The sequence below is a fragment of the Sus scrofa genome, chromosome X (genome assembly GCF_054392235.1).
Source record: "Sus scrofa isolate SSC_HxYL_T2T_F1_AM1 chromosome X, Sscrofa_HxYL_maternal_Yorkshire_Landrace_v2.0, whole genome shotgun sequence".
NCBI classification, from domain to species: Eukaryota; Metazoa; Chordata; class Mammalia; order Artiodactyla; family Suidae; genus Sus; species Sus scrofa.
In genome coordinates, this window is record NC_139401.1 from 2,987,465 (window position 1) to 3,006,523 (window position 19,059).

The 19,059-nt window shown below is 47.7% G+C and overlaps 1 protein-coding gene across 34 annotated transcripts in view; it reads right to left on the reverse strand.

Annotated features, from left to right (window-relative positions):
- The window catches only part of LOC110255319 (polyprenol dehydrogenase), a 339,610-nt gene that overhangs the window by 76,289 nt on the left and 244,262 nt on the right, over positions 1 to 19,059 (reverse strand). For 3 of the 34 annotated variants that reach the window (XR_014834894.1, XR_014834904.1, XR_014834890.1), the window contains exon 9: positions 11,632 to 11,683. The exons of 22 other annotated variants lie outside the window; for them this stretch is intronic. The gene's annotated coding sequence lies outside the window, so the exon portion shown is untranslated. Of the gene's footprint in view, positions 1 to 8,401; positions 9,293 to 11,631; positions 11,788 to 12,966; positions 13,003 to 19,059 lie in introns of those variants that run through there. 9 more of the 34 variants (XR_014834899.1, XR_014834931.1, XR_014834898.1 and 6 more) reach the window with 8 other exon arrangements.

A 19,059-nucleotide genomic window follows, 5' to 3' on the forward strand; every position in this document is an offset into this window, starting at 1 on the left:
AGACCCAGTCAAGGATGGCCTTGGCTAAAGGACGCTGCCCGCAAGGACCCAGACCTTTCCAACCCAGCGTGATGCACTTACATTCATCTGCGAAGGCTCTCAGGTTGACCACGTGGCAGATGGACCCTGAACTAGCATTTATCCCCAGGAGTTAGAAATCTATGCTATGGATGTTCACAGCTGCTTTTTTTTTCTTTTGCTTTATCAGCAAAGCTAATAGCATCTAGTCCTGGAGCAGGTTTCAACATGGGAAATTTGTGCAGAAACATATCAGACCCTCATTCGTTAGGATGATCGTCTCTGCCTTTTACAAAGAGCTCATGCATAGAACTAGTCTTTACAGCACAGGCATGGAGCTCTAACCTGTAACAAAGATGCAGGGTTCTGAATAACCAAGAACGAGCCACTCCAGGAAGAAGAGTTACTTCCTTTCACCAATCCAAGACTAGAGGCTAGAAAGGAAGAGGGGCCTGCTCCATCCTCTTTGTGATTCACCAGAAAACTCATCAGGATCAGGACAACTAATGTGCCTTCGAGTGTGAGTCAAAGGCACCGAGGCAGCAGGTGGATGGACTCCAGGCTGGACATTTATAAGCAGCCACCTGTCTACACTTCAAGAGAGAAATGACAGCAGGCACAAGACAAATAACTGGTACTGGTCTTCTGTGCACTTTTGAAACAATGGTGATGATAGGATCAGAGAGGGGCTGAGCCCTGCTTGGACAGAAGACTAAAGGGGTCACATACTCCCCATCCTCAGGGTTAGGGAAACCCCCATTCCATGTGCACAGAGAGACCCCTCGGGGGCAAAAAGGGAGGGGAGCCAGGCCATAAAATGTCTAGATAACCCTCCCACCAAGCTCTGCTCTGGAATGACAGCTAACTGAATTAGACACACAATAGCACCGCTTAAGCCAGTGTCCAAGGACCTGGAGTGACTTGGACATGGCCTCAGCCAGGGCACTTCTGTCTGCTGGCAAATGACCATGACATCCTGGCTGTGATGGGAGAGAGGCGGGAGAGGGAAGCTTCTAAATGAGTGGGGTGTTTAAAATAAGTATATGTGTGTGCCAAGAGTGATGGGGGACACATCTACCCATGAAACAGCGAATGCAAATGTGGACCAACCCACTCATCATCTCGGGGGGTAGGTGAGAGCTGCTGGGGAATGAGAAGGCCTGGGGTTGGGGACACACAGTGCAGATGGCATTGTCACCAGGAGAGCCCCTGGTGTTATGATGACAGCCTGGCTGTGCCAGCGTGGTCCTCTTCCAGAATTCGGCTGTCGTTTTTCCTAATACTGATCATCTCCATTGAGTGGTGTGTATTGTGCGATGTTTGAGCAGGTCATTAAAAATCAGCAGCAACTTCTGCCCTCAATGAGTTGAAGGTTTTGGAGGACGGCAAAGGGAGGGGAGATCATGAAAATGTGTATCTTCCTCCAAATGATGCAAAGTGAAGATTTCAGAGCAAAGGGGAACACAGACCAAGGGAGGGTGTTCATCCATATCCCAGACCCTTTATAACACTGACCTTTGCTGAGGGAATTCATGCAGGAAGGAGTGGGTTGGGCTAGATAAAGCATACATTTAAATTAAAAATTGGGTTGCTAAGATCCGAGAAGAAAATGAGAGAAGAAATTGGCCATCACCAAGGCAGGGTAAAATTTTACCATGGTGCCTGTGAGATGTTGAAATGGAAAGATAGATCAGAAACCTGCATCCTACCTGTGGAAAAGAGCAAAGCCATAGAAAATGCCATGAGTATTCGTATGGAGGTTGCAGGTAAAGCAGGGAACTGAGTGAGTTCCGATGTATGAAGCTCAACTCTTGTGTTGGTGTTTCAACTGAAACCGTGATGCATTTGTCCATTCACACTGTTTTTCCTGCACCGCTCTGATATTCAGCATCCCCTGGATCTATTGAAACAGAAGGCTGGCCCTGCTCATAAACACCTACTGAATGCCCATCACACACCACCTGCTGGTCCAGGGTCTAGAAGCAGAAATACAATCAAAGATAACCCTGGCAGGCATCTTGCTGGGGAGGCCAACCTGTTAACAGAGAATCAGAATGCAGCTCAGACACAATAATGCAAAACCTATGGGATTTTTGCAGCAAAAGCAGATCTTAGAGGGAAATTCATAGCCTTCCTTGAACAGTCCTTTGTCCCAGAAACAAGAAAAAAATCTCAAAGAATCAACCTAACCCACCACCTAAAAGAATTAGAAAAAAGACAGAATGCAGCTCAGTGTATAGCATGATAGACAGAAGCACAGACTTCAGAAGTAATGGCAAACAGAACCATAGATCTGACCTGGGGGTCACACAAGCCTCTGGGGAGAAGACAATGCCTCGTCTGGCTTTTGAAACATGAGGAAGATGTCTCCAGAAAGACAATGGGGGCAGAGACATCAGGCAGGAGGCTCCTTGGGGGCCCTACAATGTTTGGGGTGTAGATGGAAAGATGAAGGGGGATAGCTTAGGAAAGACAGTACAGGCCTGGGGCTACATCTCTTTATGCCTCTCCTATCAGTGTGGTGGTTTTCTGTGCCTGCCCATTACAGTTTTAGGAAGATGCTGTTGAGTGGGTTCTATGTTGGAGGCTTGGGGAAGACATGAAGTCATTTAGTCCTGGAAGGGTCTAAGACATTTAGGACTGGAAGGTTCCCAGATGTTTAGGACTTGAAGGGTCCAAGGTGTTTAGGGCTGGAAGGGTCCAAGACACTCAAGCAGCATAGATGGAAAATTGTACACCAAAGTGTCAGAAGCATGAAGAAAGACGAGGATAAAAGTATGTCGGATGGAGCACCTGTCATTCTGGGAGACTGATAGGTTCTGCAGATAAAGGAGAGCTCCACACCTCTGAATGAGGGATTTAGCAGAAACCAGAGCACAATCACCCAAGGTCAGAGACACAGGAGGGGATAAACAGCAATGTCATACTGTAGACCAGAGGGAACTCTATCCCATCTCCTGGGATGGACCATGATGGAAAAAAAATATAAAAAAGAATGAATATATATGTATGATGGAGTCACTTTGCTGTACAGCAGACATTGGCACAACATTGTCACTCAACTCCACTTGAATAGAAATATGCAATAATTGCCAAAAATGGATTAAAACCTTAGATGTAAAACCCCAAATGACAAAACCCCTAGAAGAAAACCTAAAGGAAAACCTCCTTGACCTCAGTTCTGGCAATGACTTTTTGGACATGAAACCAAAGAGACAGGGTCCAAAAGCAAAAAGAAAGAAGTGGTATTTATAAAACTAAAACGCTTCTCCATAGCAAAAGGTATCAATCACCAAAATGAAAAGGCAACCTCCAAACTGGGAGAAAAGATTTGTAAAGGGTATATCTGATAAGGGCCTGATAACCGAACTTGTAAAAAAGATAAGGGCCTGATAACTTAGCTTGTAAAGAAAAAATACCATTTAAGCAAGCCTTAAAAATATAACATATTTAGGAATACAGTTTTAAAGAAATACCTAAATTAATGAAGATGGATGGGATGGAATTCAACAGAGATGTCAGTCCCCTCGAATATACACTACTGTATATAAAATAGATAAGTAACAAGGACCTACTGCATAGCACAGGGAAGTCCACTCATTATACTGTAAGAACCTACGTTGGAAAAGAATCTGAGAAAGAATGGATATGTGTGTATGTATTAACTGAATCACATTGCTGTACTCCTGACACTAACACAACATTGTTAAGTCAACTCCACTCCAACACAATTTTTTAAAAAAGAAAATTATACAACTCAACAGCAAAAAGCCAACAACCCAATGGAAAAATGGGCAAAAGACATGAATAGACTTTTCTCCAAGGAAGATACACAGAATGGCCAATAAGCACATGAAAAAAATGCTCAACATCACTGAGTATTAGAGAAATGCACATCAAAACTACCAGAAGATACCGCCTGACACCAGTCATAATGGCCCTCATTCATGAGTCCACAAATAACAAGTGCTGGAGGGGGTGTGGAGAAAAGGGAACCCTCCTACTCTGTTGGTAGGAATGGAAGCTGGTACAACCACTATGGAGAACAGTATGGAGATACCTTAGAAAACAATACATAGAACTACCATGTGACCCAGCAACCCCACTCGTGGGCATATATCCAGACAAAACTTTCCTTGAAAAAGACACACGCACCCACATGTTCATTGCAGCACTCTTCACAATAGCCAAGACATAGAAACAACCCAAATGTCCATCCACAGATGACTGGATTAGGAAAATGTGGTATATAGACACAATGGAATACTACTCAGCCATCAAAAAGAACAAAATAATGCCATCTGTAGCAACATGGATAGAACTAGAGACTCTCATCCTGAGTGAACTAAGTCAGAAAGAGAAAGACAAATACCACATGATATCACTTATATCTGGCATCTAATATATTACAAAATGAACCTTTCCAGAGAAAAGAAAATCATGGACTTGGAGAATAGACTTGTGGTTACCAAGGGGGGGGGGGAGTGGGATGGATTGTGAGATTGGGGTTAATAGATAAGAACAATTGCTTTTGGGATGGATTAGCTATGAGATCCTGCTGTGTAACACTGAGAACTATGTCGAGATACTTATGATGGAGCCTGATCATGGCAGGAACAAGTATGTGTACATGTATGTGTAACTGGGTCACCATTCTGTACAGCAGAAAAAAACTGCATTGGGAAAATAACAATAAAAAATTTTTAAAGTGAAAATACAAAAAGAAACACCAGGAATTGTTGTTAAAGATCGAATTTTAAAGAAATACCTAAATTAATGAAGAGAAGGACTATGCTTGTGGGATGGAAGTCAATCCAGATGTCAATCTTCTCAAATACACACTACTGTCCATAAAATAGATGAACAAGGACCTACTATGCAGAGCAGGGACCTCTACTCAATGTTCTATAGTCACCTATGTGGGAAAATCTGGAATAAAATGGACATGTGTATATGGATCACTGATTCACTTTGGTGCACACCTGACACTAACACATTGTAGGTCAACTCTACTCCAATAAAATGAGAAAGAAAAAGAAAAGAGAAACACAGGAGGGGAGGATGGCAGACAGGACCATCTCCAGGTGAATGGCGGTCACCGGAATGTGAACTGGGGCCAGAAACACACACAAAAGGGTTGCTCCATTCTGCATGCAGGGGGTTCCAGGGATCACCCGGGCACACAGGAGTGGGGACATAGTTGAACCCAGGAAAGCCAGAGTGTGGGCAATGGGAAGAGAAGAGGGCCAGACCCAGGGCCCAGACCCCCAAGGGTCAGGGAGGGCAAAGTGATGAAAAGGAGGTTGCTGGGGCCAAACCAGTGGAGTCACCTAGACCCCAGCAATTCCACTCCTAAGTATATACCTTGAAGATGCGGAATCAGGTGTGGAAACAAAACTTGTTCACAGTAGTACTATGAACAGTCACCAAAGGTGGACACAGTCCACGTGTCCATGGGTGGGTGGAAGGATGGATGGATGGATAGAGGGATGGATGGACAGATGAATGGATAGTGAATGGATGGATGGGTGGCTTGATGGATTGGTGGATGGAGAGATGATGGATAAAGGTGGTCACAGCTCAAGTGTCCATGGATGGGTGGATGGATGGATGGGTGGATGCATGATGGATAAAAGTGGAAAGATCCCAAGGGTCCATGGATGGGTGGATGGATGGATGGGTAGATGAATGGATAATGTGTAGATAGATGGATGGATGGATGGATACATGATGGATAGGTGGACAAGCCCAAGTGTCCATAATTGGATGAGTCGATGGATAGGCAGCATGGTGTCCCTCCACTCCGTGGACTATGACTCAGCCAAGAAAAGGAGTGAAGCTCTGACACAGGCTCCCACATGGATGGACCTTGAACACACAATGCTCTGGGAGAGAAACCCACACACAAAAGACCACACATTTTAAGATTCCATTGATAGAAAATGTCCAGAATAAGTACATCCAGAGAAATTAAAACTGACTGTTTCCCAAGGGTAGGAGGAAGGGGAACAGGGCATACCTGCTTTTTGGGGACAGGGGCTCCTGCTGAGGGCAGAGAAAGTTCCAGAGCCAAGAGAGGTGATGGCTGCGCAACACTCTGCTACTGGATTCTCTGCTTTATTGTAATACTATGTGAATTGCACCCCAGTAAGGAAAAGAGGAAGAAAAAACTGTCAGGGAGGTAGAGGAGAATCAGGGCACCCGTGGAAGCAAAGGACTGAGTTACAAAGCGATGGTCACCAAGTTCACGAAAGGTTTCACAAGACATGGGCAGGTGCTCTTCTGCTCTGACCTTCGTGAATGCTGTTTTCATGGTAAGAGAAGCCCGTCTAAGATGCATGTGGACCCTGAGAAACGGGGATGGGGATGGTGCCATGTAGAAGGAAGAGGGAACGGAGAGCTGTTCATTTAGAAATGGATGGGGCTGGAGTTCCCGTCGTGGCACAGTGGTTAACGAATCCGACTAGGAACCATGAGGTTGCGGGTTCGGTCCCTGCCCTTGCTCAGTGGGTTAACGATCCGGCGTTGCTGTGAGCTGTGGTGTAGGTTGCAGACGCGGCTCAGATCCCGCGTTGCTGTGGCTCTGGCGTAGGCCAGTGGCTACAGCTCCGATTCAACCCCTAGCCTGGGAACCTCCATATCGCGGGAGCGGCCCAAGAAATAGCAACAACAACAACAACGACACACACACACACACAAAAAAAGACAAAAGAAATGGATGGGGCTGGACTGCATCAGCAGATAAGAACACATCTACTAGGAAGAGGCTGAATGTCACTCTGCAGCCTTTGGGTCTCTTAGAACTCGGCGATTCTTGTTTTTCTCTTTGTATTTCTCTGAGCTCAGAGGAATGGTGGCCCTGGGAGGGAACATCCTTTTCCCCAGGAACCTGGAAGGGTCTGGTCTCGGCTCTCCAGGTCCAGCCCCGGAAGCAGGCATGCCCAGGACAGGGAGGTCACAGCTGGCACAACGTGAACACTTTGCCTCCAGGAAGTTCCCCAAGTCCGCCTTCACCGAGGGCCTGTACGTGTTCAGAGAATGGAAGGGAAATTGGATGCAAGAAGCCTCGGGAGCCTGAGATGGATCTCTGAAACACAATCTGAGTTGCAAAGCTTGGGGGGCTGCTCAGAGCACCGAGGTGGCTTGTCCCAAGTGTATTCTGCAGGCAACACAGAATCTCTGGGTTTTACTAGAGAAGCAACACACATCCAAGGGGTCCTCAGGGAATTCATGAAAGCCCACCAACCCTCTGAAAAATCAGCCAGCTTCCTAGAGACCCCCTCATCCTCCAGGGATGCAGAAATCCCATCAGAGCACAGCTGGGCCTCTTTCGCTAAGAAGGAACAATGAGTTCCTTTATTGGCATAATTAAGACAAACTGCCTGATTTGGATCAACCAGGAATTCACAACTCCTGTTCCAAAGCACCACATCCCAAGCCACTCTGGAGAGCGATGGAAGCTTTTAAATCCTCTAGAGTTGGGAAATATGTTCTCCCATTGGGCAGGAAAGGAGAAAATGTCTCTCTGACCCATTGTTTCCTTTCTTATGCAGACGTTCATTTGTTTGTTTTTTCCTGCTTTTGCTTTTTGGTTTGGTGCCATTGCATTTGTGGGTTTTTTTTTGTTTTTTTTTTTTGTTTTTTTTGTTTTTTTTTGCTTTGGCTGTCAGAGCTAGTGAATCCTTGCTGCCACCTCGGTCTTGAACTCTTCCCCAGGTGTTTTAGGGTTTCAGATGTGAGGCTGAAATCCTGACTGCATTTTGAGGGACTGGTTGAGCATGGCGTGAGCTAAGAGTCTAGTTTATCATCTGCCCTGTGGAGATGGTGTCTTCCCAATTCCGCTCGCTGGTTGAGGAGACTCCCCCTGCCCCACTGTGTGTCCTGAAGGGCCTCGTGGAAGAGCAGCTGATGGAAGAGCAGGGGCTCCAAGACGGGGTCACTGGGAGATCATTTTCCCATGGCCTGGACTCATCTCTGCAGGGCCCTTGAAGTGTCCACAGTTGAATCCGCTTAAGTCGCATCCCCAGAGGAGCCCCAATTTCTTCGACCCCACCTTTCCTGTCTGGCTCTGGGACTCGTGGGCTACCAGCCGAAAGTGGCTTTACTCCAGCCCTTCAACAAACACAGCCACCCGTGCCCCAGTCCTGGTGCTCTCTCTTGAACCCCGTCTGTCCCCACCCCGCCCAGGTCCAGGCTTTCCCAAGGCCTAGGACAGGTCTCCCTGCTCTGCACAGGCCCCAGAAATCCATTCTCTGAAGCCCCAAAAGAGCCATCTTTCCAGAACATTCACCACCCCACACCAAGGGCAGCACACCCAACCCCCTGCCCCATGTAAACAAACAAAAAGCCTTCCGTTTTTGAAAGAAAAAACAAACAAATCACGTCCTGAAAATTCTCTGGTGTATTTGATTCAAACATGTTTTCACTGATAATGACCTTCCTGGCATGTGGATTCCTAGGAACCAGCTCTGAAGTCTTCCAGGAGGGCTGGTGGTTTTCCTTAAAGGCTTTGTGACATGAGATGGGGTGTCAGGAAGGAGAGAGGGAGGGAGACAGAGAGGGAAAAAACGAAGGAAAGAGGGTGGCAGGAGAGAGGAAAGGAGACAGAGAGATGGGGACAGACAGAACCAGAGGAAAGAGCCAGGGAGAGGGGGGAGGGGCGGAGGAGAGAGAGGGAGAAAGGGCCAGAGAAGAAGAAGGGAGACAGGGAGAGACCCCAAGCCAGAAGGTCAGACCCAGAACCCGAATGAACGCCTCCCCTCAGGTCACCTTGGACTCCAGAGGAAGGACTCAGGCGGGCAGAGCTGCCAACCCTGGGGAGCGGGCAAACCCAGCCAACGACACGAACCCAACCTGCAACAGCCTGGGAACAAACCCAGCGGCTCAGCGCTGAGTGAATCCTCATCTGCCTCCCAGACACCCAGGGCATTCATACCCCCTCCCTTAGCTCTACCTGCGATGCCCGCCGGCTTTTGTGGGGTGAGAAAGCCAGGCAGGGCCCTGCGCTTCTGGCAGGGCACCATCTCCCTCGTGACAACGTCAGTCTCGGGGTCCTTCGCAGGATGTTCCCAAGGTCTTTCTGCACTGGAGCGACCTGCTCTCGGGCAGAGGCTATGCTCGACTCACCTGCAAGGATCCTGAATTGGGTCCGCACCCCCGGGCACCTCCTGGGAGCCCCCTGTGTGTACTCTGCATGCCGCGAGGTCTGAGCTGGGAACCAGCCTGGAACCTGAGAGGACGCCGCACATGCGCACTGCTGCAGCTGCACCTGCTTCTGAGGAATGAACAGCAGCTGGGGACCAGCGCGGGGAGGGGCGGGCCCTGCAGCCCCCACATGGCTCCACCTCAGCTCTTTTCCACGCTGGTCTGGTGTGTTGCCTAATGTCAGCCGGGCTCTGCGAGTCTGAAGCCAAAAGACCCTCGCTGGGGGCATGTGGACGGCACAGAAACCCCAGGAACTTCCCTGTGCGCTGTGCAGCTCCACTGAGGGAAGCCTCTCCCCAGGACTGTGGGTTGGCTTTGGGTTGGTTCGTTCCTGGATGTGAGTGATGAAGACACAGAAAAGGCACTGGGGGTGGAGTGTCCTGGAGGTGAGGCTCCAGGGGATTCTTGGGAAGGACCCGATATGCTGGGTCACCTGATGATGACCAGGGGGGCGCTGTTGACCTGATAAATCCCCTGTCTCCTGGCTCCCAGGCTTCTTTTTGGAGAAGAGCCTATGGTTGACTGGGGAGAGGCAGGAACTGAGAAAACACTCGTTGACTCTTCAGCCAGCGCTCACCCCATGCGGTATCTCAATCCAGAACCCTGGGCAATTGCTCAGTGAGGCAGAGGAGGCGTGAGGCAAACAAGAGGTTAATGGCCCAGGGCAGCGAGGTCAAGGAAGCCAGGCTCACTTCTGCTTTTGCAAACCCTTCCGGATATGGGGATATTTTTCCTTAATCCTCTTCCTGCCCTCCTAGAGCCCTATCCTAGGGACAAGATCAAAACCCGGGGGCATGGATCTTGGGCACGTGCCCTCCTGTCTAGTTTTCAGTTTACTCATCTGGAGTTTCTCATTTTCTGAGTTACATTGTTGCCATTATCAAGGAATGGAAACACACAGACACACTCAAATAATCTCCCACACTGCGTACATATGCACATAGCGCGTACATATGCACATAGCGTCTCTGTAAACTTTTTTTTTTTTTGGCATGCGAAGTTCCTGGGCCAGAGATGGAATCCATGCCGCAGCCCCAACCTGAGGTGCTGCAGTGACGAGGACAGATCCTTAACCCGCTGAGCCACCAGGGAACACCTGCATCTTTGTAGGATGTTTCTATTACAATTGTCATTTGTTCAAGGCCCTCCTAAAATGTAGCCAGTCTGGAATGGCCATGGAACATCAATGGTGAGGGATGTTGGGGTGTGGAACACACCCTGTGGGGCAAGACTCAAATTTTAATCACTCTTCCTTCTTTATTTTCTTGTTTTTCGCTTTTTCTTTTTCAGGTAAACATCCCCTTCTGTCTACAGGGCATTCGGATTTTTTTTTTTTTCCTTTCTACAGTAGGAACTCCAAACCAAACATTCTTTTTTTTTTTTTTTGACTCCCTTCCTCGTCTTTTATTCCTCCTTTTCTCTCCTTTTTTTTCCTGCTAAACAACCCTGCATTCCTGTTAAGCAGGTGCTGGCCATCAACTTTATTTATTTTTGTCTTTTGTCTTTTTTAGGCCCACACCTGCGGCCCATGGAGGTTCCCAGGCTAGAGGTTCAATAGGAGCTGCAGCCACAGCAATGCCAGAGCCAAGCTGCGTCTGTGACCTACACCACAGCTCATGGCAACGCCAGATCCTTAACCCACTGAGCAAGGCCAGGGATCAAACCCACCTCCTCATGGCTGCTAGTTGGGTTCGCTAACTGCTGAGCCATGATGGGAACTCCCTGGCTATCAGCTTTCAATGGGCACATACACCTTTGGCAGATGTTGTTAAAAAGTGGATTCTGATTGAATCACTGGTGTGGGGGACCTACATACGGCCAGGCTGCTGCTAACCCAGGCATCATGCATCTGGCATCGGGGCAGCAGATGACATGATCCTACATTAACTTAAAAAAAAGTTTTAATTAAAGTATAGCTGGTTTACAGCATTAGGTCAACTTGCGTACAGGAAACTGGCCAGGTCATACATACACATACATTCTCTTACAATATCCTCCATGCTGGTCTATCCCAAGAGACTGGATAGAGTTCCCTGTGCTGGACAGCAGGACCTCACAGCTGATCCATTCTCCACGTCCTGGTTTGCCTCTACCAACCCCAACGCCACATCCATCCCACTCCCTCCCCTTCCTCCTCGGCAACCACACATCTGTTCGTGTCTGTGAGTCTGTTTCTGTTCTGTAGACAGGTTCCTTTAGAGTACCTTTTCTTTGTGCATAAAACATAACAAAATCATAGTTAAAGAAGAAAAGTCACTCATGGGATGGGAAACTTTGGGCAACAATGGGTTAACATTGTAACCATGCAAAAGGAAATGCTGTTACAGTTACAGATTTTTTTTTCATTAAAAGAAATCCTAGATCATACAAATATTCCCAGAGATGACTAGAATATAAGTTGCGTCTTACCTCAACAAACTCCAGGCGTGAGTCAGATGCTCCTCATTGTCATGAAACAGCCCTAAGTGGTAAGACGCAGAGTTCTTGGTGGTAAATGTTTTGTAGGGGGGGGCACTTGATCTCTGCCAGAAATACCTTCTTTTTGAAATGGAGACTGAACTTCGCCTGTACCCTGGAATCCCCCCGGGGAGCCCCAAACATTTTTCTGCCTGGACCTCGCCTGAAGAGATTTTTATTTCATGGCCCAAAGGAGAAGGACCAGGCACCAGGATTTTGCAAAAGCTCTCTCGGTGCTTCTCCAGCGTGCAGTCAAGTTTCAGAATGACTGCTGCACGGGATTCAGTGAACGCCTAAAACCCTCATGGGGTCATCCCTTAAAGAGCAGAGCCCAGGCTTCTTCCTCTTCAAGAGCAAGAGTGTCTATTGCTCTCTCTGGACGGAAGCAAGGATGGACCCATTCCTATGGCTTTGTTCTCAGCGAAGGGATACATCGAATGAAGTGCATTTACAACCGAAACCCCCGGCGCTATAAAATTTGGTTGTGATGATTATTGCACAGCTATTAATGTAATTGAGTAATTAAAAGTTGAAAACCAAACCAAAGAAGTGCATTTACTCAACTGACTTTTTTTTTAATAAGAATTAGAATTGGTTTACAATGTTGTGTTAATTTCTGCTATATAGCAAAGTAACCCAGTCACACATATATATCCATTCCCTTTCTCATACTATCTGCCATCCTGGTCTATCCCAAGACACTGGATAGAGTTCCTTGTGCTGCACAGCAGGACCTCATTGCTTACCCATCCCAAATGTCCTCATTTGCATCTACTGACCCCACACTCCCTGTCCAGCCCACTCCCTTCCCCACCCCCTCGGCAACCACAAGTCTGTTCTCTGTCTGTGAGTCTGTTTCTGTTTTGTAGACAGGTTCATTTTTTGCCACATTAAAGACGCTGAATAGCCCAAGCAATATTGAAAGAGAAAAAGAGAATGGGAGGAATCAGGCTCCCAGACTTCAGAATATACTACAAAGCTACAGTCATCAAAACCGTATGGTACTGGCATAAAAACAGAAATACAGATCAGTGGATAGAAAGCCCAGAAACAAACCCAAGCACCTATGGTCAACCAATCTATGACAAAGGAGACAGGAACATACAATGCAGGAAAGAGTCCCTTCCATAAGTGGTGCTAGGAAAACTGGACAGCTACATGCAAAACAATGAAATTAGAACATTCTCTAAGACCATACACAAAAGTAAACTCAAAATGGGTTAATGACCTAAAGTGAAAGCCAGATACTATCAAACTCCTAGCAGAAAACACAGGCAGAACACTCACTGACATAAATCACAGCTGTCTTCTTTGATCCACCTCCTAGAATAATGACAATAAAACAAAAATAAATCAGTGGGACCCCATTAAATTCAAAAGCTCTTGCACAGGAAACCATTAAAAAAAAAAGAGTTCCTGTTGTGGCTCAGCAGGTTAAGAACCTGACTAATATCCATGAGGATGTGGGTTCAATACCTGGTCTTTCTCAGTGGGTAAAGGATCCTGTATTGCCACAGCTGTGGTATACTTTGCAGATGTGGCTTGGATCCAGTATTGCTGTGGCTGTGATGTAGGCCGGCAGCTACAGCTCTGATTCAACCCCTAGCCTGGGAACCTCCACTTGCTGCTGGTGTGGCTCTAAAAAGACAACAACCAAACAAACAAACCCAAACTGAAAAGACAACCCAGAGCATGGAAGAAAATCTTTGCAAATGATGCAACTGACAAGGGCTTAATCTCCAAAATACACAACTCAACAAGAAAAAAACAAACAACCCCACTGAAAAATGGGCAGAAGACCTCAACAGACATTTCTTCAAAGACGACCTAGGGATGGCCCGCAGGCACATGCAAACGACATTCCTCATTATTATTAGAGAAATGCAAATCAAAACTACAGTGAGGTACCACCTCACACCGGTCAGAAAGGCCACCATTAATAAGTCAGCTGACTTTTGATGGGCTCGTGTTACATGCAAGTTTTGAGAGTAGCGGGTGTCAGAGAGCTTGTTCCCGACAAATGCACCTCTCGGGGAGCGGTGAGGGGAAGACGAGAAGACAGAAAGGACCAACTTTATGACAAAGTGCCAGGAGCAACGGCACCGGAGCCACTAAGATGAAAATCTCTCAACCCTGGACCAGGGTGTTTGGGACTGCGAGGGGGTGGTAGGAGGGTGATTTGCACGGAGGAGAGAAGAATCTGCAAGGGGCTGCATTTTAAAGGATGTGGAGCTGGACCAAGCTGTGGTGGGGTCGGGACTGCGTGGGAGGGAGAGAAGGCAGACACCAGCCCACTGTGATGGGCCAGGGTCCCAACGCATACCGCGTTGGAGTGTGCGGGAACTCTCCACTCTTTTGTTTTGTTTTGGACTAAAGAGATGAGGACCTGGAAGAGACAGGGCTCATAGAAGGTCTGCATTCCCGGGGTTGGTGGGGGGGTTCAGAGGGAAAGGCATGTATATTCAGGAATAGCACGCGTCACAGTTTTATTTGATGTCTCGTAAATCTGAGGGTTAAGGCGAGGACCGTGTCCTACCATGGATGGTGACCTTGAGCACCTTGGCAAGGTCGCGTGGCTCAGGAGTCTGCAGTGACTCTCCCTCCCACCCCCCACTTCTGCTGTGTCCTCTTGGGACTAATGTTCACCATGGGCTGTCCATCCTTGGGCATGTAGGCTCACCCCCTCAAGGCTGCAATAGCCACCTACACTATCCACCCTTCTCCTGGGGGCAATTTATTTATTCTCCCCATTATGTATCTATTCCACCATTTATTTACGTCAGTAGGGAGGGAGGGACAGACATTTTATACTTTGGGCTGTAATCCAATGCTATTTTATTTCTTTTGCTGCTCAAAAAATAATCAGTGATTTACGCACACCCTTCTGCCCTTCCCATAAGACATATATTCTTTTTCTTTTCTTTTTTTTTTTTAGGGCTGCACCTGCAGCATAGGGAGGGTCCCAGGCACGGGGTCAAATCAGAGCTGCAGCTGCCAGCCTACGCCACAGCCGCAGCCATGCCAGATCCAAGCCACATCTGCATGCTGTGCAGCAGCTCACGGCAACGCCATATCCTTAACCCACTGAGTGAGGCCAGGGACCAAACCCGTGGCCTCATGAACACTATGTTGGGTTCTTAACTCGCTGAGCCACAATGGGAACTGCAAGACGAATCCACCATATGGTTACAGGGGAGGCCTGGGTTGGAAAGAAAAGGGGAGATTTTCACAGCTTGGCCTCTACTCGTGGCTTGGTGTATAAAACACTGCTGGTCCCTTATCCCTCAATAAAGCTGGGGAAAAGCTAAAACCTGATGTGACTGCCTTGGTGGCTGGGAACCCATCTGACCAGAACAATCCCCATGAAAGGCTTCCAAGACTCATGGTTAAAAGCAGGCCCCCAGAACGGCAGCAATAAAACACAACACTGCAATATAAACGTCTCCGAGACATTTAAAAAATTGCTATTGACATGTCAGACAACCGAGAGGGAAAAAAATAAATAACAAAGAAATGTTAAAAGGTTTGCTAAGCCTTCTGGGTAGACCCAGAAGAGAGGTCACGGCCCTGACCTTTCTCTGATGGCTGGTTTTCCGTCACTGTGGATAGACACAGTGATCACAGCAGACCACTCAGCCCCATATTTACCTAGAAGGAAGCTCTTTTGTAATTAATTTTTCAACCCACCTGGACCAAAAAAAAAAAATCAGTTTAAGAATAAGGTCAGAAGGTATCATTTATGCACATAGGAATGTACGGTTTTAATGTTTTAGGAGACCTCTCTGATTGAAAGAAAAAGTCTTGGGAGAGAGTGGGATGGATGGGGAGTTTGGGGTCAGTAGGGGCAAACTATGACATTGAAAATGGATAAGCCCTGAAGTCCTGCCGTCCAGCACAGGGAACTCTATCCCATCTCTTGGGGTAGACCAGGATGGAAGATAGTATGAGAAAAAGAATGTGTATACATGTGTGACCGGGTCACTTTGCCTTGCTGCAGAAATTGACACAAAACTGCAAATCGACTCTAATAAAAAAAAAAAAAAAAGCAGAGACACCTCACATGCCCAGCTGAGATCTGCCCACCAACAAAAAGTAATAAATGAAAAGATCCATGCACACCTATGTTTACTGCAGCACTAGTCACAATAGCCAAGACAGGGACACAAGCTAAGTGTCCATCGATGGATGAGTGGATTCAGAAGAGGGGGTACATAGACACGATGGAATACTACTCAGCCATGAAAAAGAATGAACCAATGCCATTCACAGCAACATGGATGGACCTAGAGATTCTGACACTAAGGAAGTCAGCCAGACAGAGACAGACAAATACCATATGAGATCACGTCTATGTGGAATCTAAAATGTGGCAGATATGAACCTGTCTACAGAACAGAAACACACTCACAGACATAAAGAACAGACTTGGGGTTGCCAAAGGGGAGGGGGAGGGAGTGGGATGGGCTGGGAGTTTGGGGTTCATAGATGCCAACTATGACATTGAGAATGGATAAGCAAGGAGGTCCTGCTGTGCCGCACAGGGAACTCTATCCAGTCCCTTGGGACAGCCCACGATGGAAGATACTATGAGAAAAAGAATGGATGTATATATATGACTGGATCCCTTTTCTGTACAGCAGAAATTGGCACATCATAAATCAACTTCACTAAAAATAAAAGCAATAAAAAAAAGAAAAGGTCTCCTTCCTATGAAAGGGACTAACAGTGATTTTCACAGGTGCAACAGTCAACTCCTGTTCACGGTATTTTGTTACCTGTGAGAACCCAGAGCTGCAAAGAGTGTGGCTTTTGCAACCTGGGGATGGGGCAGAGAAGGATACAGCTACGCAGGGGCACAGCGGTGGGTTGGCACCTCGACCGTGGGCCATGCATTTCTATTCCTCCCCTAGAACTCAGAAGGCTCTAGAAGTGTCTCGACCGCCCCAACTCCCCTGCATCCGGCTTTGAGGAGCAGAGTCCTCTGCCCGAGGCTTGTAGTAAGTCCTCCTGGCCACCAGGGGGTGGAGTGAATTCGCCAGGCTCCTTGACACCTTCTCTGGACCCAAATTCATCTTCATCTTAAGCTCTGAACTTCTGGTTCTGGGCTCCTCCCAAAGTCTGGACATTTTTTCTTTCTCTCTTCTCATCGATTCTCTTCTAGGAAGCCCCTCCACTCTAGAAAAGACCCACTTTCAGGGGGTATAACAGGGTTCCCCAAACGACATTTCATGCCTGGCTTTCTTGTCTCTCTCGACCTGTTCTAGGATATCTTATTAGAGGGCTTCTCGTTCTCAAACTTTCGTCTTTCATCACATCAAGGATAATGTCTGTGAGTGGCCTGGGTCTGACCTTAAAAAATGACACCAAACCATGAGGCTTAGAACAATAGGCATCCATCCTCCCGCATCCTGGAGAACAGGTGTCTGTGGTCAAGGTGTGGACAGGGCCAGGCTCCCTCCAGAGGCTCCAGGGCAGGGTCCTTCCTGCCTCCACCAGCTTCTGGGGGCTCCAGGCAGCCCTGGGCTGGTGGCCGCCTCCCTCCTGTCTCTGCCTCCATCTTCCCGCGGCTTCTCCTCTGTGTCTGGGTCTCCTCTTCTGTCTCTTAGGAGGACACTGTCCTTGGATGGAGGGACCCCCTCTTCCAGGAGGACCTCCTCTCAGACCCTTCCCGTGGCTTCTCCTGTGTGTCTGTGTCTCCTCTTCTCTCTCCTTGGAGGACACGGTCCTTGGATGGAGGGACCCCTCATCCAGGAGGACCTCCTCCCAGACCTTTCCCTTCATCACACGTTCGAAGACTCTTTGTCCAAAAGAGGTCCCGTCCCCAGGTGCCAGAGACAGGGTGAGTGGCCCTTCCACCTTTGCGGGTCTCCTGATTTTTTAAAGTCATTGAGTGTGACATCTGACAACACACAGGAAGAAGACACATGTGGGCATGACGCTCTCTTATCACCAGTAAGCATCCCTGCGTCTCTCTCCTCCACATATGTTCCGCTAAGGATTTTCCTCCCTCGAAAATACCCATGCATCTTTGTTCCCCATAAGGGAATTCAGAAGCCGAATTCGCTGAAGCTCTTCTTTTAAAAAGTCATCCTTTGCGCCGCCAGCTAGCTCGGTCGGCGGAGAAAGAGACTCTTAAAAAGTTATTGTTGTTTCCCATCCATCTTCAAGGCATCTGCATTTCCATCAAAAAGAAGCCATGTGGAAAATGACTTCCCTTGCGCACGGTTCACTGGACACACGTCAAGACCTGCAACTGACATTTCCAGCTTTCCTCCAGTTTGTGAGGGGAGGAGGAAATGGACAACGAAGTCTCTCCGAGGAGAGCCAGCCCTGAGCTTGGGATCTCAAACCCTGGGACCGAGACAGGGGGCGTTGGGCGAACGGGGCACCGTTCAACCTTGGGCAAATCCGGTTCCTCCTGGGGAAGCCACAGTGACTAAAATAAAGCAGACGCTTTAGTTGTTAAAATAAAGGTGAATCTAAGCAGCGTATGCTTAGGAGATAAGCCACAAAGACCAGAGTTTTATATCACCCATGCAGAGAAAGGGAGTTTCAAAAAATTAGTTTCCCCAGAGACAAGACGTGGGTACCATCTTGGGAAACAAACCAACGTGATGTCTTGTTGCACCGGTGACAGACACGCCCCCTGTGTGCCCCTGTGTCACGGTTGCCAGGGACATGGAACAACCTTGGAACCAAATTCTCTAAACTGGGGTGGAGGAAGAGGCTCAAGTCGCAAACGCTTTCTCACAGTGGGGCGCCATCGACTGACAGCTGAAATGATGGGTTTCCACAGCCCCTGAGAAGCTTTATTTTCACTTCTTGGAAAACGAGGAACAGGCATGCATAAATTACCCCAGGAGGCAGCGCAGCCAATAATTAGCCCCTTGAGCATGTGCTGCAAAGTATGGGCTTGGTGGCACATGTCACAGAAGATACAATTTTCTCAAAACACCTCGATTCAGATGGCTTCTCCACTGCAGTGTCAATCATGATGAGAAGCAAATTCTATCCAAAGAAAAAAGAGGGAGACAAAAAAAAAACAAAAAAAACCCCAAAAACCCAAGAGGAGGAGCTCCGTGTTGATTAGAAATTGAGATGTCTGTATTTGCCGGGCAGCCCCTCCTTATACGTGTTCCCCGGTAAAGGGGTGACGGAGACGTGGACCCCCTTACTTCCAATCTCTCTTTGAATACCAGACACCCAAAAAGAGTGTGTGGAAGTGACTGCACCGTGGAGCCCAAGCACTTCTCTGACAGGCTCTCAGCCCATCAGCCTAAGGGTTTCATTTAAAATTAACAAGAAAGTGTGTCCATTGCAAAAATGAGAAATGTGCAAAGCGGAAGAATGTGGGTTCTACTTTTTAGGCTTTTGAAAAAC